Source organism: Anoplophora glabripennis, unplaced genomic scaffold (genome assembly GCF_000390285.2).
Source record: "Anoplophora glabripennis isolate ALB-LARVAE unplaced genomic scaffold, Agla_2.0 scaffold529, whole genome shotgun sequence".
NCBI classification, from domain to species: Eukaryota; Metazoa; Arthropoda; class Insecta; order Coleoptera; family Cerambycidae; genus Anoplophora; species Anoplophora glabripennis.
In genome coordinates, this window is record NW_019416645.1 from 119198 (window position 1) to 139930 (window position 20733).

General features: G+C 31.1%; 1 protein-coding gene across 1 annotated transcript in view; it reads right to left on the bottom strand.

Annotated features, from left to right (window-relative positions):
- LOC108909647 (flotillin-2) overlaps positions 1-20733 on the bottom strand; it is a 309055-nt gene that overhangs the window by 118951 nt on the left and 169371 nt on the right. The gene's annotated exons all lie outside the window — the stretch shown is intronic.

The window sequence follows — 20733 nt, forward strand, 5'->3', positions numbered from 1 at the left end:
AAATGAACTCTATTCCTACTACCTACTTTATTCAACTTTAGCTTAGAATTTGTATATATAATTTTAGGGTATATCGTGTAAATAAAGTAGCGACATTTTTATTTTTTTAATAAATCATTTAAAACCATTTTCTCGAGTTATTTATTCATAATAAATTAGAGATTAACCCCCTTATCAACTTGTACTCTTCAACACTTTGAGAACGAAGGAATGACAGTTTGGTTCACTATCTAATAATTTATACCTAGTGTAAACCTCGTTTGAGGGAAAAAAAACTTATCCTATGAACCACAAATAGGTCCAGATCCAGACAACAATTAATTGGATTATTGGATTATTTTTACGATTAAGAAAGTAATTAACTAAAATTTGTACATTTTGTTACATTTCTCAACATTTTATGAATTTTTGTATCTTGGTCTATTTGTGCTACAGTTCTGTTTGTTTTCCGAGTTATTACAAAAAAAGTCAATTTGACATTCAGATTCGTTGCAAGTTTTTTGCAACACAATTCTGAATCTACTGTTTTAATTCCCATTAAAAATTATTATTTACAAATAAATTAAAAATGAGATTCCATGATCTATACTTCTTTTTTATTACAATTTACTCCTTTATTGATAAGATCACGCAGTCTTGTGGAATCAAAATATGAAACCTATTTTTTTTTAAAAAAAGACCTGTACTTTTTGATAATAGTCAACTTTCAGTTTCACTGCAAATTAATTTCAATAGTAGTTGGTTTGATTAACCTCGTATATTTCAGTTTCTCCAGGATAGTAACTTGTCATTGCAATGGGGAGTTTGTATAAGAAAAAAAATGTGTAATATATTTATGTATTTTGTCCGCCAGATTCATGTCACTTTAATGATTTTTGTAAAAATACAAAATTAAATTTTTTGTCACATTATTTCATTTTATGGTAATATCTGATACACTGACAGGCATACCATTCCAGCAATATACAGGGTGTTTCAGTGCGAGTGAATCAAACTTTAACCACAAATAGAACTCGTTCATTTTGAAAAAAAAATCGAATTTTCAAAATGTTGCACAGCCTCAAATAAAGCAATTAGATACTTGAAAACATTTTTACACAGAAAAAGACGCTCAACGTTTCAAATGGTTTTTGAAAAATTGAAATCGGTTGATTAGGACGGCCACAGTAAATTTTTAAAGTTAACTCTTTTTTTTATTTTTAAACAATTAGATGACATTTACCAATTTGCAATTTAGTTTTCTTTTTAATTATAATTTTAAAGTACCTACTCGGAAAGACGCTTCTTAAAAAAAAAGTTAAATTACGTTTATTGGTTCCCGAGATATAAGCGGTCAAAGTTTATCAGCATTTACCGTTAATTTATGAACAATTTAGCAGTAATAATCTTTGATCCAGTGGCTTCGTTTTTCCGAGTTCTCAATTGGAAAAAAATTTCATATCCATAGATTATCGGCAACATAAGTAGATAAATCATCGGAAAAGCTGTCGCTCGCACGCGCGAAAAGTGACTCAAAACACGAAAAGTTGGGGAGGGGGCTTTCGTTCCGAGACTAAATTCGGAATTTCAAAATGAGAATGTACGAAAAAAATTGCATTACCTCGGCTTCTAATGGACCAATTTGGATCTTTTTTTTTAATCCGATGTCTCGCGAGCCAAGAAATTCGAATAGCATAATACCAACGGTCTAATTTGCACATATTTTGTTATGAACAAAGTTTATTATTTATGCATTAAATATACTGTATATTTTACCCTGTGCTATTTTGCATTTTTTCCATGAAAAAATTTGTTTACGTATACAGGGTGGTCCGAATTTTATGCAGGAAACTTCGAGGGCAGATAGATCTCTTTAAAATAATAGGTGTTTGCCTTATAAACATAGGTCTAGAACGGCCTCGTTTTAGAGATACAGGGTGTTAAAGTTGTTAAAAAAAATTGATTTTTTTGTTTATATCTCCGGAATCTATTAACCGATCTCAATAAAATTTAGTANATGAATGTATTTACCTATTTATAATTATTACAATTATTTAAATGATTTTTGCTTAAACAAATCAAAAAAATTTTTGTTTGGAAATTAATTTTTTTGTTAAATACAACAAAATTAAGAAAAAATGGTACTTTAAAATTATAATTTTTGAAAAAACTAAATTACAAATTGATAAATGTAATCCAATTGTTTAAAAATAAAAAAAAAGTGTTAACTTTAAAAATTTACTGTGGTCGTCCTAATCAACCGATTTCAATTTTTCAAAAACCATTTGAAAGGCTAAGCGGTATTTTCTATGTGAAAAAATTTATACAGATGCTTTATTTGAGGCTGTGCAACATTTTGAAAATTCGAAAATTTTTTTCAAAAAATTATTTTGCGAAAATTATCGAACCGATTTTAATTGAAATTTGGTGTGTTGTTTTATTATACTCTAAAGTTTTTTTTTTTACCAAAATTAGAATGCCCTCGGAGCAATTAAAATATTTTAAAAAAATTATCCAAAAAATTTGATTATTTTGCCTTATTTTCATCAATTATTAGTATTTTGGAACATCGGTAATAAATTTAAACATTTTTAACTTACAGTATATTGTGCAAAATTCAATTCTAAAACTTTTTTCCTCTTCAATATTTTTCCAAAATGTATAGGTTGCAAGATAAAAGTAAAAAATAGGTATTTTTTTAAATGTTTTAAACATGTTTGCAATTTTGAAAATGTTCCGGGCCTCCCGGGATCTAGGTATCTACACTTTTATTATGAGTTGTACTGAAGGTAATCCAGAAAAAATTTGCTCGGCCCCTCTCACGTCCAACTCAAAACAGGTCCGCCCTGGTCTAGTTGTCAAAACAACGTGACTCAAATATGAGACTTGCTCGAAAGTTTTCCACTTGAACTCTGTACTTGGGATATAACTACCTTAAAACGGTCTTTAATTTCTATTGCTGTCAGAACTCGCCGGTTTTCAGGTTTCGATTTAATCAATTTTCGAAACAATTTTAGATAAAATGTATCTCGTACAATTCTGTCTAAGAAAAGTCGTAAGGTACGTGGGACTTTCGTTTGTAATTTGAATGTTACACAGCGGAAATATAATTATACTCTCTCAGTTCAAAGCAATTACAATATTCATAATACATATCGTTCCAAAATTGTTCTCTACAAATTTCTCCCTGTTTACAAGTAAAAGTTAAATAATTAAATGGTTGTTGCAGATGCTCAATTTAAGCAACTATATAACTACACATAAATATTTATCGAGATTTGTAAATTTAAACAATGAAGGATAAAGATGTCATTTAAAAAAGTATGCTTTATATTACATATAGGTAAGTACGTATTTTTAATTTTTACCGTCTTCGTTAATTTAAACTTTAAAGTTTCTCACTTTGTTTTCTCATAGTAAAATTACACTTTAGGTGTCGTAAATGTACATTATATCAATAATGTAAATTTATAATTTGAGTGAATTACACAAAAAGTGTAAAATTACATGCTTAATGTAACTTTCTTGTATGATGTAATTTTACATTACCTACTGAGTCGTCATAATAACCAATGACCTAGTGTGTAATTTTACATAAAATTTTTATCAGTGTATCTAAATGTCTTTAATTTTAGGCGAGACACCATACAATATAGAGGAGAAAGCACAAAGAAATGTCCTTGGTTGCATCACAGAAAAAACGAATACGGTTTGCATGAGTGTCACGCTGGAGGTGGTTATTCAATAGGCTTGTTCCTAGTTGGAAACAAAGCGCTGTTTGTATTCGGAAGGAGTCTCATTTCACATGCCGTTGATGTTGAAATATTTTTAAGCAAATGTAATTAGTTCAGAGCGAGAAAGTAATTTCCTCAATTTATTTGTTCAGTCTTTTTTGCGGATTACTTTACCAGATGCATCATTAATAAAATATACATATTTTTCCTGCAAGGCAAACCTTAAATGTGTACCTACAAATATTTTAAGTTTGGATTACCTTCAATGAAGACGGCGGTTCTCAAAATGCAGATACACGTGATTGGACAGATTTTTAAAAGATAAAAGTCTCCGTAAATATTTATAATTATTATGCAAAATAACGAATTATACCTATCCGCGGTTAAAATATATTCTGTGTACATGGTGGGCAAATAAGCGAGGTAAGCGGCTGTATCTCAGAAACTAATGATCGTAGAGAGCTACGGTAAAAAATTTTATAGGTAAAGTGGGCAAGGGAAAATGCTGGAAATTATTTTCAAGTTTCCAAGATGGCCGCCAGTGGGCGTTTCCACCATCTTGAATTACATAAAGTTACGTTTCTCGCGATTTTCCCCAATGAATGTAACAAAAAAGTATTTGCGTTTTAATGTTAACTTAAAGTCGAATATTTTTTGTAAAAACAATTTTTCTCTATCTTTCGAAATAAAGTGGTGGGGGGTATTTGAATGTTGTTTTAAATAAATGCCTGTAACTTCGAAACGGCTTAATGGATTTGGATAAATTTGGTATCATTGAAAAGAGCATTTCTTGGGCTTTTAGGTTTCTCGTAATCATGACAGTTGCGACCTACACGGCCGCCGATAGAGGGCGTTATTCGATATTATAACCAAAATATTGGATTTTCTCAAAAAATTTAAATGCGATGATATGACTTTTTTTAGACTAGAAAATAGACAAATGACCAACCAATAAGCCTGCGCAAACCGCATCTTAATATCTTTTTCCTAACTCAAATTATTTAAAAAAATACTAAACCAGGAAAATTCATATATCCCCATTTAAAAATGCATCGGTTGCTTTCGATAAGAAGGCAAGTAGTAGGCCATGGACACGACAATCGCCTAACAAAAATATTGCCAAGTAACGTCAAACTTTTGTCACACGCAGCCTAATATTGTTGATTGCGTATAATTTGAGTACTTTTTAATCAAAATGCCTCTCACAAATAATGAAGCCGTTGACATGATTGCGATTTATTTCGAGTGTTTTCAAAATGCAGCTATAGCTGCAAGACAGTACGCGGCACGGTATCCAGATCGCCGTCATTACGGGAGAAGAATGTTTCCGCGCTTGGTACAGCGATTACGCGATACTGGAAGTTTTCGTCGTCCTAAACGTCGCAGGCGTCGCAATGGAAGGACCGAAGAAAACATTATCAATGTCTTGGCTTACATAGAATTTGATAGACATGTAGGAACTAGAACATTGTCTCTAGACTTGGGAATAGCACGAACAACTGTTAGAAATATTTTGAAAGATTATAGGTAAATAATTTTATCTTATTCCAAGTATCTTAGCACATACTCTCAAATACACAATTCAGTGTTATTCTGATTATATTATTTTTACGCATATGTTGTTTTTTACTTTTAGATTACATCCTTACCACATAGTTTTGCACCAGGCGCTAAATGAACAAGATTTCGATAATAGATTAAATTATTGTCAATGGATGCTAGGCATGCTTGAGGAAAACAGAAATTTCTTAACGGAAATTCTCTGGACCGACGAGGCTACCTTTAGTAGTGATGGTAGAGTAAACCGTCATAATATGCATTATTGGTCCGCTGAAAATCCGCATTGGTTAAGAGAAGTGCAGCACCAGGGACGCTGGAGCCTAAATGTGTGGTGCGGTATCATTGGGGACAGAATTATTGGACCTTATTTTTTTGATCAAGCTTTAACTGGTAACCGCTTCTTAGAGTTTTTGATCAACGACTTGCCAATTTTGTTGGAAGATGTGCCACTCGAAACTAGGAGAACTATGTTTCTGCAATTAGATGGTTGTCCGGCACATTATTCAATTAATGTCCGAAACCATATTAACGGGACCTTTCGAGAACGCTGGATAGGAAGGGGAAGCCTATTTCCTTGGCCGGCAAGATCTCCGGACTTGACATGTCTTGATTTTTACTTGTGGGGACGCTTAAAAGACATTGTTTTTCAAACTCCACCAACAACACGAATGGATATGGAAAACAGAATTCGAAACTCAATTCGTCAACTATCAGCGGTAGAAATCGAGGCTGCGGTTCTGTCGACTCAAGAAAGACTGGAACAATGTGTGGAATATGACGGAAGGCAATTTGAACACAGAAGGCATTAATCTTTTTTCAAAATCGGTCCTTTTCAGGACCACAACTTTATTTAAAAGGAAAATCGCTTATAAATACGAAAACGTGCGACTTAAAATCACAGCACTAAATAAACTGACATTTCTTGTGAATATTTTAGAGAGGAGTTTGTCTTTTATTTCCATGGCCTACTACTTGCCTTCTTATCGAAAGCAACCGATGCATTTTTAAATGGGGATATATGAATTTTCCTGGTTTAGTATTTTTTTTAATAATTTGAGTTAGGAAAAAGATATTAAGATGCGGTTTGCGCAGGCTTATTGGTTGGTCATTTGTCTATTTTCTAGTCTAAAAAAAGTCATATCATCGCATTTAAATTTTTTGAGAAAATCCAATATTTTGGTTATAATATCGAATAACGCCCTCTATCGGCGGCCGTGTAGGTCGCAACTGTCATGATTACGAGAAACCTAAAAGCCCAAGAAATGCTCTTTTCAATGATACCAAATTTATCCAAATCCATTAAGCCGTTTCGAAGTTACAGGCATTTATTTAAAACAACATTCAAATACCCCCCACCACTTTATTTCGAAAGATAGAGAAAAATTGTTTTTACAAAAAATATTCGACTTTAAGTTAACATTAAAACGCAAATACTTTTTTGTTACATTCATTGGGGAAAATCGCGAGAAACGTAACTTTATGTAATTCAAGATGGTGGAAACGCCCACTGGCGGCCATCTTGGAAACTTGAAAATAATTTCCAGCATTTTCCCTTGCCCACTTTACCTATAAAATATTTTACCGTAGCTCTCTACGATCATTAGTTTCTGAGATACAGCCGCTTACCTCGCTTATTTGCCCACCCTGTACATGCTAACAGCCTCCTTACACTTAAATGAAAGACAATTCTGTTCTATTCAGTACAGGACATTAATAACACGGCAAAGAAAGCAGGAAGTCATGCCGCAGAATTAGACTACAACTACTGATCGTGAGAGAGACTTCCTACTAACTTGAAACACAATTTATTGGTGCAAAATATGTAGCTGTTAAATTACTATCATGCATGCCTAGAACGATGTTGAAAGTTTGTAAGTGTATTTAAACACATAACATAAAATAAAAAAATAGTTTTATCGATGATTTTATAGATAATAATAGTAGGTATTCGAAGTGTAAGTTACTTAGGAGGCATTTGATTTTTTTAAGCAACTGTTACCTTTCAAACTACCTATAATTATGGAGATTATCAATGCTAAACGTGAACAATTTTTTTTATTCTAAACAAGACTTATTACTGCGATACGCATATAATAAATTAGAGCTAGAAGATTGTTTATTATTTATTTACCCATAAGTATGCTATAGATAGGTATTACTTAAGCAATGTAGAACAATTATGACATACAATTAAACGTAGACTGAATATCAAAGTTAGAACTACGTGCTCTTCTAAACGTATATCTGCACTTGCGGTTGCGCCAATAACGTTGAAGACAGTAGGAAGCTTTGGAGTGTGCTTTCTCCGCTTCCTCATAGCGAAACAGGCCTCGCGGCCGGAGACTATAACGTGAGATAAACAACAGAACCTGAAAAATATTAAATTTTCTTTATATCGATGAATAAATAAATCGCACTTTAACAAACTCTAAAAAGTTAGTAGTGCTGTCCAACGTATGAAACAAATATGTACCTGGATGTACACTCATAAAAGTTTAATATAAAATTAGACATTAGATTTAAACACCTCTTTTTTTGTGACGTCTTTATCATTCAATGTTTAAATTTCAAAATGAACTATCAAATATGTACATTTTCATACTTTGGAAAACCATATACCCAAGCATAAATCAATCTCAGACTTCTTTTAAGTACTATGAAGACTAATTAAATAAACAATACGCACTGATCAAATACAAATGAGATACATTTTCATTATATTTAGGGAGTTAAAACGCTGTGCTTTATGATTACGGCACAAATGAATCTAAGCATGCCTACTGAACAACCAGTCAATTCTCTACACATCCGCTGTAACACCACACCGAGTGATCAATCGATTAATCTGATTAGTTCAACTAAATCAGGTCATGTAAATTCACACTTTTATTCATATACTTATTGACATCAAATATAGTAACAACTCATAAAGGATTAGGAATAATACATTATAAAATATAATGTAGAATGAAAAAGGTAAAATCAAATACATTTTTGTGTATAAAAGCCATAACAAATAGGTATGTAAAAAGCCTATGTGAATTTCCACAATTTTTATTTTTTATCAGGGTAGGCATAAGGTTTCTAAAAATTGATTCCGGTTCGAAATAATATTTCCCGTCCACGAACGATATTACCACAATGATTAAAACAAACACAAACAAGATCGAGTCCAGCTTAAAAAATGCAGTTCTAAAACACTTAATTAAGTCCTCGCATAGCTTTGTTCTGTTTAAAAACACATTGCGTAATTCTACAACGCTTGTGGAGACTTTTTCGAATTCATTTACGTCAGGCACCCGTCAACCTAATGATGCGCCACATTTCATTTACTCTGATAAGACCGCCTCAAGAAATTTTACAATCTCCTGCACCAAATAATTACCTCTCGAAACTAGATAATGAGTCACAAAATAAGTGTCCTTTTAAAGAAAGCACCAGTTTTACCCACGAGCAATAAAACCAACAACGCATTATTCTAATAATATTTTTTCGAAAACCTCTTCGATTTTAAGATAATACAATTTCTCAAAATGTTTAATAATGTTTTTGTTACCCGCCACTGAAAGATAAGAGGGACGCTTAGTTTAGTTACTAATAAACAAAAAACACAACTAATTTCATAAATAATGTTAAGTAGATATTTCTCTAATCCATAGGCAGTTGTTTAGGGTTCTCTTAAAACGTCCAAATAACTTATAAAATGCGAGTTGTAGAAAAATGCATTACACAAGAGTTGTTGCTTTTGTTGAGTTAAATACGTGGTTAAAAATTTGGCATGCATTCATTTCTGGGACAATTATATTATTGTATTTATTTTCATATTGTATGCATGAGAGGAAAGTGAAAGTATCACGAAATATTGAAAAATATCTGGTCTCATATTAGAAGCCACCTAATGAGATCATCAGTGGACCAAAGTTATGTACTACAAAGTTAGTTTTTAAACAATTTAGAAAGTTTAAATGTTAAACTTGAGCATAAAATCGCAACTACAAAATTACAAGGTCTTTCTAACATTAATCTACTAAATTAGACAAAAAAAAATGGGCCATGGTTACTCCTAAATCAAAATTTCACGCAAATAGATACATTTCGCTTAAAGATACCGCAAGTAACTACGTATACGAGTCGAATGATAAGTATAACATGTCTGATGCAATACCTAAGTGTCTTCTGCTATCATTGTATTCATTAAGAAATCAGTGTTTCGAAACCTGTTAAATTGGATTAAGAAATATATCTTTTCGGCGTTCGTAACACAAGGTGAAGTTGCAAAAAACTTCTGCTTGAACTAAGTAGGTATGCACGAGTATGCCTTCATTGCCCTCAATTTTGTAAAATTTGTACGATTTAATAATTGGATTTCCGGTATTCAATGAATTATCGACATGTAGAATAAGCTATATTTTATTCAATTCAAAAGTCTTGCAGCCATTTGGAATGGATGCTAAAATCTGTAATATGATATTACAAATTACAGATACCTATAAAATTTCTTGGAATAGTATTTGACAAGTGCATCAATTAGAAATCACATTATAATCAACTAATAAAAAAAGCTAATTCTGTAACATATTTAATATTAAATTCTATAACATATTTACTTTCAATATACCGCGATGTATTGTAAGGTAGAGTCTAGATGAAGCTACGGCATACTTCCTGTAAACCAACTTTAAGACAACTTAATATTATATCTTTGGTACCCTGATACAAGTTGTGGAAATTCACATACTTGGGTTTATTACATTCATATTTGTGATAGTTTCTTGTACACGAAAAATGCAAATAAATTGAACGTATATGATATATTGTATATAGAAACACATTAGAGGGAATATTTTCTTTTTGCGATGTATGTTTAGATTCATTTGTGGCGTAATAATATAGGGCAGTGTTTTAACTATATGAATATCAGTGGCGGCTCGTGACTTTTTGAGATGGGTGGGCAAAATATTTTTTCTCTCATGTAACTTAATATCATATATTAATTGCAATCTACGTTAGTCTATTTACTTTTGAAAGTGTAAAAAACTTAAGAATTATGAAGATAGTTAATATAAATATACCTGAAAATTATATTAGTTATTCCAAAAGTATACCTAATAGTTCAGCAAGAACAAACGAGAATGTCATCACAGTGATTTCTTGCCGGGATAGGGGATAAGGCAAGGATTAAGGCATAGAAGGACATATAAAAAATTATATAATTCTCTAAACAAATAGTAAAATTCTCTATCACTTTTATAGCTGAAATTACTAACGATAAATTATACTAAAATTCTAATAAGTAAATAAATAAATAAATAAATAAATAAATAAATAAATAAATAAATAAATAAATAAATAAATAAATAAGTAAATAACCAAATCAATAAGGCGCTTTACAATGTCTCTATTTTCGTCCACGACTTTATTATGGTTTAAAATATTCTCACGAAATGCAGAATCAAGAAAAGTTTGAATGTTTTGTTTTCCTAATAATTTAAATTTTAATGTTGAATATGTATGCTCCTCCGATCGCTCGTGTTTTTTTTGAAATTCATTTATATGTTTCAGATCTGAATATCCTAGATAATTCCATGGAGTTTTACTTTTTTCATTAAACTGTAAGCAATTCCAACAATATAATTTGTTTCTGGTTTCATTACCTTTTAACCATTCATATTTATTGTACCAATTTTTACTAAATGATCTGTTACTTCCGCAATTGTTTTTATTTATTAAATTTTTCATGTCAGGCGTAGGTTTTAATCTTGAAATAAATAATAATTTATCATCGAAAGTTAACATACAAAATTTTTTATTTAATAAAAAATTAATAATATCACCATTGCTACTCACCAATTCGCTATTTTCGGCTTACCATTTTGCTTTATTCCAAACTATTAAACAATAAAAACTTACCTAAACCACTATACTAACCCTAACCTAGAACTTACAAACAACCAAGTCGTGAAGTACAAGGAATAACAAATCTCTACCTTCCTAATCTATGAAATAAAACTAACATCAAACCGCAGATTACACATAAGTACCCGAAGAATATACGAGTGAAATCGAAGGGCTTGCCCGGAGAGTAGAGTTATTTTAGGTAATTCAATTATGTATATTCAAATGATAATTTATTAAAAATCTGATTGAAATAAAAAAAATATATTAAATAGAAACTATTTTTTTTAATCGAACAGTTGCTTTATTATTTGAAAAAATAAATAAATATGTATCGAATTTAAAAGTCCTAAAAATAATTTATATCACTTCCATATTTACAAACTCGAATCTATTAAAATATTGAAAATTTTTCAGCAATCACTCTTAATTTAGTTTAACAGTAACGCTTCACAATAACCTTAATAAATATAATTGTCAAAGAACATTCAACATATCATAGATATTTATTTTTTAATGCGATTTACAAATTATTATAAAACGGTTTATTACTTCGTTTACTAATATTTGTTTTCTGGAATACCTTTGCAGGGAAAAATTGTTCTAATGTTCAAAAATTCATTTAAAGAACAAAATTACAGCACATAAATATACATATATTTCCAACCGCTGCTGGCTGGCTGGCGAAAAGCCGTAGCTGGCCGATACAACACTCGATGAGTATGCGGGTGCGGGTTGTGTCCGGGCTCGCCCGACTTGGGCTAGATATTCTAAATTAGTGAACGACTTACGTTTCCGATTACTCTCTAGTGCTAGCCACAGATCAAGAAAAAACATAGATAAATAATTCAGGGTATTTGTTTGAATCTCAAATGATTCATGTTTATATTTACTATTCCCCGTGTTGTGATTGGTTCGTTTAAGTTTCGCGCCACTTTTACGCTCACATCTTGACATTTTCCAGAAAAATCGAGCTCGCCATTGTTGTATTTCGTAGTGTTGTCTAATGTTTTTGCGTTTTTTATGATTTCGTGCGTGTTAGTAAATTTTTTCAAGTGAAAAAAGTGTTGAACAATGCCGAAGAAGTGCTATATTTGCAATATGTACCAAATGAAAGAAAATCAACGATCGTTCCATAAGTAAGTAACAATAATCATAGACGTAGCAATAAAACAAGCTGTTGGGGTTAAATTTAAATATTTCGCTTTGACAAAATTTAAGTGCCAAAAAGCATTTAGTAAATCAGACAAACAAAGGCGTAAAAAATTTAATCGATTTTTTTATGTTACAGATTTCCTAAAAATCTTCTAATTAGAAGACGATGGTTTAGAAGCTTAGGAATTCCATATACAGAATCAATATCTATATATACCTATATATGATCTGACCACTTTGAGGAAACATCATTTCGATATTCTCCGTCTGGTATTAGGTTCCTGAAGGAAGACGCAGTACCTTATTTAAGAGAAACCTTAACTAGAAAGTAAGATAATCCACAATATTAGTAATTATATTTTATTATTATACATTATTTTAGTTTGGCACCATAATCTTATTTATAGGCACTCAAATGCGGACACAATTTAGCCTTTATGGCCTAGAACTGTCGGTAGTTACTAAAACCCGTAAAAGACGATCACAAATTGCATGAATTTTTACATGAAATTTTTGAGATCATAATTACTTACTATATACTAATTATACTGTTTGTTCTTGCTGTCAATTATAAACATTTTTCTATTGTGAATCTTCCTATTTTATTATAATATTGTATGTAGAAGTTTTTTATCTGAAAGATTTTATATTCTACTGTGTTCCAAACATTATGCTGCTTAAGGCTAAACACATAGTGGAGTGCAAAGCGATGAAATCAAATCAATAGGGGCCTATTAGAATGCACATAGTGACCACAGAGCAGAGCACTATAGGTTCTTATTGGTTTGATATTATCACTTTGCTCTACGCTTTCATTGTTGCCTTACTCTCCGCTTTACTGTGTTTAGCGTAAGAGTAGCGTTTTTGTGCCCATTGCTTTTTGAAAGTTAAATCAGTAAAACCATGAAATCTTTGGATGGAGTACCTTTTAAATTGAAAGTATATTTGGTTTTAACTGTAAATGTTTATTGCAATATAATATAATAATATAAACTTATAATTAAAAATATTTTCAGAATAAATGATCTTCAGAATACATTTCTCAATGTCTCGGCCAACAATGAAAGCCAAGCTACTTCATCAGCCGTTAACCCAAATGTTGAGGATATTTATGAAACCGTACCAATAGTTATTCAGAATTTAGATACAGAAACACCTGATACTTCCTGTGTCTTGAAACAACTTGTAAGTACACCACACACAATCGTTAGTACGTCAAGTACTGAGACGGCTTCAGAGACAAAGGAGGGATCATTGGAAGAAGATACTCGGACTGAAAATTCCTCAAGTACAGAAACAGCTCCAGAGACACTGGAACAAGATGTACCAAGTACTTCCACTAGTGTTGTAAAGAAAAGGTATTTATTTTATAGTGTACATGGTTATTAGTATTTTTGTAACTTTAAATTCTTCAAAAATTCTTCAGTCAAAAATTTGTTGCCAAAATTGACAAACAAAATTAAATGTTTAAAATATATTAATATCATAACTGAAATTATATTTCAGTTTAAATGTTTTCAACAGTGAATATATTTCATCATGTTATCTGTACTTTTTAGGGCACCAAATAGAAAACGCTTTTTTGGTGACATACGTCTGAGTGATATGTCAAATCCCAGAAAATCTAAAAAATGTTGGAAGATTATTTGTGATACAATATCAAGCCAGAGGAAGAAAATAAAATATCTTCTACAATCAACAAGGAGACATAAAGCACGTGTTGTATGTCTAAATTCACTTTTAACTTATTTGAAGAAAAACAGATATATATCAGAAAATGCAGAAGCAGCTATTCAGGTATTTTTTAATACATTTATTCATTCTTCAAATTTACCACAGTTTTTTTGTAGGCCTCGTGCTCTGAAGCTTCAGGAGAAGTAATAAAAAGGATGATGAAGGGTCCAAAGAGAGGCAAATATAGTGCAATTCTTAGATGCTTTGCATTAACTCTTCACTTTTATTCCCCAAAGGCTTACGATTATGTGAGGAATACGTTTAATAAATCGTTACCTCATCCTAGCACAATAACGAAGTGGTACGAAGCAGTGGATGGTTCTCCAGGATTTACAGAAGAATCACTAAAAACTTTACAATTTAAATGCGAGGAAGCTGCCAAGAAAAATGTAAAACTACTTTGTAATTTAGTAATAGATGAAATGTCTATAAGAAGGAGAATAGAATGGACTGGCACAAAATATACAGGATATATTGATATCGGAAGTGACTTTGATTCCGATTACGTACCACAAGCAAAAGAAGCACTAGTCTTTATGCTAGTTGCTGTAAATGATCATTGGAAGATTGCAGTGGGTTATTTTCTTGTTGATGGTTTAACTGGTATGGAGAGAGCTAACCTTGTCAAAACTTGCCTTACATTGGTTCACAAGAGTGGTGTTATTGTAACATCACTAACGTTTGATGGGGCAGCAGCTAACATATCTATGGCGACTAATCTTGGTGCAAAAATTTCTAATCCCGAGGATATAAAATCATTTTTTTTGCATCCTTGTACAAACGAAAAAGTTTTTATATTTCTTGATGCCTGTCATATGTTGAAACTGATTAGAAATTGTTTAGCTAGCCAGGGGACATTAGAACGTTTGAACAAGAAAATAATGTGGATATATCTAGAAAATCTTGTTAACCTTCAGAATGTGGAAGGACTACGTGCGGGTACAAAATTACAGAATCGTCATTTACATTGGACACAAGAAAAAATGAAAGTGAAGATAGCAGCTCAGACCTTAAGCAGAAGCGTTTCAGACGCACTCTTATATTTGTGTACAATTACATTATAAAAACATTACATTACATTACATTTATAAAAAACCTCTATCACCTGCTAGTAAAGGCATAATTTTTGAATTTCTCGATAATGCTGTTAATTATATTAAATCATTAACATTGCATGGGGTGCCAATATTATGTAGTTCACGAAAAACTGGATTTTTGGGATTTGTGATATGTAAAACAAGTTTAATAGAATTATATAATACATATGTAGAATGTGAATTACCTCTCTTAAAATATATTATTAGTTACAAATTCAGCCAGGACCACTTAGAAATATTTTTTAGTATTATGCGGAGTAGAGGAGGATACAATAATAATCCGACTGCTCGACAATTTGAGGCAACATACAAAAAATTGTTAGTTCACATCCAAATTAAAGGAGCAGAGACTGCTAACAGCATTGCACAAGATACAACTACTATTTTAAATTGTTCTAGTAGGAATAGTTTAATAAGAGACGATGAAAATGACTGTGTCATTGATATTCCTTATTTTGATATAGATTTTCAGCATGATCACGATTATATATCATCATATGATTGGCATAGCATACATAGCTGGATATGTAATTAAAATGTTAAAAAAAAAGGTATCTTGTACCAAATGTTTAAAAATAATGGAAGATGAGTACATTTTATCAAAGTTACAAGTTAGAAAGAAATATGGCAATTTAATTAATGCGTCAAGTTTTGTCACAGAAATATGTACCTATGGAGAGAAATATTTTAGATATTTAAATAAATCAAAGAATATTTACTGTAAAAGTTTAAAAAATGTCAATGGAGTATTAGTTAATACAACTATAGCAAATTTACCAGACAGAATTTATGATGTTTTTAATGAACATGTTTTTGATGAAGAACCGATGACAAATCACTCTATCGGGTTAATAACTTTGATATTAAGGAATTATTTTAATATTAGGTTGCACTATGAATGTAATAAAATGCAGGATAATATTCTTAGGATAAGGCATAAGTTAACAAAAAACATTTTATTTCGTAATCAATAAATTTTTATTTGAGTAATATGGATGTCTTTTTTCATTCATAACATTCATTTGATAGGGGCAAGTTTTAACTCCAGTATAGCCATATCACGCAATGTAAAAATCTACATGTAATTCTATACAAAATATATATTTAAACCTGTTCTAATTTTTAGTTTTCTATATATAAATCTAAATTCATATGTGTTTCTGATAGAAAGGGTTAATGGACTGACCCTATAAAATGAATTAGAATTTTAAAATATGGTCAATCTTTTAGTTTCCTATATACTTACAAATTTTATAAATTCTATGTAAGAGTTGACACCAAATTTTACACCGTGTCATACAGTTATTAAAATTAAAACGGGTATACCTATCCAAATGGAATTTAATTACTTTGTTTTGTTAAAATCTCTCGTAAAAATCATATTCATTAACAGCTTAAGAGTATGATGAAATGCGTCATTCCTTTTGTATATAAATGAGAGTAAAATTGTGTCAGTAAATCATCTCCACCGTATTTGAGGAAGAAGTAAATGTAGGGGACTGCGAAGTTCATAAGTAATAAAATAGGTTGAAGAAAAGTTAAATAATCTCATAGATACCTTAAGAAATAAAACAGGCTTTCTTAGCATACCTATTAATGGCACCATATTCTCCCGTATTACTAGTTTANTACCTGGGCATAACCCCGGCACAGGTGCTGTAACAAAGATGCCGACGGCGTCTATGCTTAAGCCGGGGATTAGGTCGGTGATTAAAAGGAAAGAAAGGGATTCTTTCCAGGTAGCCTTAATAAAGGCAGGTAGAATTTGCTCCTTGCACTACACTTTCACAAAACACGTGTGCTCTGGTCGGCTGCCCGCTAGGAACTGAGTAGTGACCGATTATCATCCGAATTATTTTTTAATAATCGGAAGGTTTCGATTATTTCAATAATCGGATGATCGATTATTTTTCATCCGAATGATCCCATCACTAATTGAAAGTTCTCGGGCCCTGAACGTAACCTATAAGATGTAAAGATGTATTGAATTTTGAATTAATCAGATTCAATTTAATTGGAATTAATAGAAATTTAAAAATGTCAACACCTGAAATTTCTGGTACCAGTACGATTAAAAGTAAATATAGCCCTTTTTGTAGTGGTGGTATAAGTAAAAGTCTTTTAACACCATGCCGACAAATTGGTTTATCAAGAAAACGTAAAACATCCTTTAATAAATCTGTAAAGAATTCAGAAAATTTAAATACGACTAATGATAGAAGCATAAACGATTACTGTATTAATGAAACAACCCCGGTGACACGCAAAAATATTTCTAGTGGAAGAAGAAAAAATAATTTACTTATTAATCTTCAAGCTACTCCACTTCCAGATCAAGAATTGTCTCTAGACAGTGGTTTGAAAAATGTAGTAGAAGAAAATGAAGGATTACAAGAAACTTATGATATACCATGTAAGAAAGAGTTATTGCAATCTTTTACATCAAAGGAATTATTTGATATAAATGCTGATCAGCTTTATTCTGTAGAGGATGCAATTACTGAAAATATTAAAAAATTACCAGAGATGATAGATAATACTCAGCAGTTAAATGTAGAATTTATCGAAAAAGGAAAAAATAACATAGGGCAAAATACTTCTGATCACAAAAATTATAGTAAACTGAAGAAAAGGAGGTTATCTAGTAATTTCCCAAATTTTGAAAATATCTGTATAAAAAATGAAAAGTCTTCTAGTCAAACCGCTATAAGTGACAGTTCTGATGATGATTTTGTAGTTAGTAAGAATAGTAAGACTAAACAGAAAAATATAGAGTTGAAAACAAAATATGGGAAGAAAACATTATCTTCACATTGTGTAGATAACAGCTCATTTGAAAGTGATTATTTAAAGGACAATAATAGTATAAAAAATATCAAGGTGCAGTTACAAAAGTTGAGTGAAGATGATATAAAATCGAATAATTTTATCGACAGTAATATTAAGACATTTAATAAAAAATGTAATTCAGATAGTATAGAAGATACTGATTTTTTTACTTCAACGCCAGAAGAAGAAATGACAAAAAGAAAAAATCTTGAAAAAAAGATGACGGTGTTAGAAAATCAAATTAAACAAAAACGATCAATAGTGGAAAATCTTCAAAGAGCTTCTATTTATAAGAGTAAACATAATATTTTGGAGTTAAAGCAGTTAACTTCGTTATGGTTGGATGGATGTGTACAAGCCTTAAGACACCTACTAACCCTCTTACAAGCACATGGTCCCATAGATTTAACAACTCTTTTAAATAACATGCAAATTCCACAAGAAATTGTTGCCAAACTACCACTGTAAATATTAAGTTAATGTAATTATAATTTTATTAAATAATAAATATCACTTTTAATTTTACTCTACCTGTCAAAAAGGAAAATGTTGTAAATATGAGTTAGAAAATGCTTAATTTGTGAGATACAGGATGTTTTAACAAAATTTACAACCTATTTCGATTACTCTTTTTATTTAACTGGGTATTTCTGATTATCAAAAAGAAAAAATAAATCAAAAGAGTAACTAATAAAGCCAAATAAATAATTTCAGAGAGCAAGATATTTTATTTTTGTACCCTACAAGAAAAATTTTTCAAAATCGTTTTGTTTAAAATATAATTAAAATACTTAATTTAAAAATCACAGAAATTGTTCAATATGAATTCTCACATTTTTAGTATCTATGCTCAATAAATCGATAGAAGAAACTTAATCGAACATCCTATATCTTGGAAACTATTCAATCTACAGGGTGATTCACAAACAGTGACCAAAAATGAAACTTTGTATTCTTTGGTGAATTTTAAGGGGTCTCCGTATAAAGATTTTATCTAGGTCGCTTCATTAAAGGGTGATACAGGGAAATATTTTAAATTTTTTTAAATAATTTAAAAACGTAAGTGAAATAATTTGAAATTGGGCACATGTATTTACGTAAACATTGTCCAAAATCTGAGGCCTTTTCCTAAAATTTAGATGCTCCAGTAGCGGAGATACAGCGCAGGGTACCGCTGGCATATTTTTCTAAATAAAATAACGCCACTGTTTTAGTAAAGCAGTAGCAATCATATTTTCGGATTCGTCTTTCAATTTTCTACAAATTACTATTCCTGTTTTTCGAAAAAATCCTAATTTTCGAGTAAAACTTAAAAAACAAATTGAAAACACTGTATCCTCACCCCCTGGATTTCTTTTTGTGTGTACAGTGAACAAATTAATACCTGAACAGTTAGAAGAAATAATAAATAATAATGCTTTTCATCAGATACAAGCCACNCTGACCTCCAAGCCTGTGGGACGTAGCCCATCGCCAGACTGGCCCGGAACACCCTCACCATACATGGCAAGAGAATGTCCAGGCCCCTCTGCAACAACGACGGGAAAACTCCGTCCGGCCCCGCTGCCTTGTAGGGTTCGAACTCATTCACTGCCCAGGTTACTGCCTCGGGTTAATAACTTTGATATTAAGGAATTATTTTAATATTAGGTTGCACTATGAACGTAATAAAATGCAGGATAATATTCTTAGGATAAGGCATAAGTTAACAAAAAACATTTTATTTCGTAATCAATAAATGTCTATTTGAGTAGTATGGATGTCTTTTTTCATTCATAACATTAATTTGATAGAGACAACCTAAAATATAAACCAATTAACAGCTTTATTAGGGGCAAATTTTAACTCCAGTATAGCCGTATCACGCAATGTAAAAATCTACATGTAATTCTATACAAAATATATATTTAAACCTGTTCTAATTTTTAGTTTTCTATATATAAATCTAAATTCATATGTGTTTCTGATAGAAAGGGTTAATGGACCGACCCTATAAAATGAATTAGAATTTTAAAATATGGTCAATCTTTTAGTTTCCTATATACTTACAAATTTTATAAATTCTATGTAAGAGTAAATTTTACACCGTGTCATACAGTTATTAAAATTAAAACGGGTATACCTATCCAAATGGAATTTAATTACTTTGTTTTGTTAAAATCTCTCGTAAAAATCTCCACCGTATTTGAGGAAGAAGTAAATGTAGGGGACTGTGAAGTTCATAAGTAATAAAATAGGTTGAAGAAAAGTTAAATAATCTCATAGATACCTTAAGAAATAAAACAGGCTTTCTTAGCATACCTATTAATGGCACCATATTCTCCCGTGTTACTAGTTTATCTGCGGAAAATAAAATTTACAATTATAATTATTAAACTTGTCATTTTAGTTGCAATCAGCCCCTATAAAATGATACGCCACTGCCCATGAGGGAATGTAAACACAACTTCCTCACCCCTCCTATGAACTATTTTGGCTTCAAGCCACATAGATATAAATTATGTATCTATGTCTTTTCTTGATCTGTGGCCCTAGCCCTGCGTATAAGCAGGCAACGTACGGCGTTGTTTAATTCAGCGGCCACGGGCTAGCCCGATTGTTATGTTGGTTGCTGCCGAGATCATCCCAAAAATAATTTACATCACTCCCATGTTTACAAACTAGAATCTATTCAAATATTGAAAATTTCTCAGCAATCACTTTTAATTCAGTTTAACAGTAACGAGTTAAAATAACCTTAATAATTATAA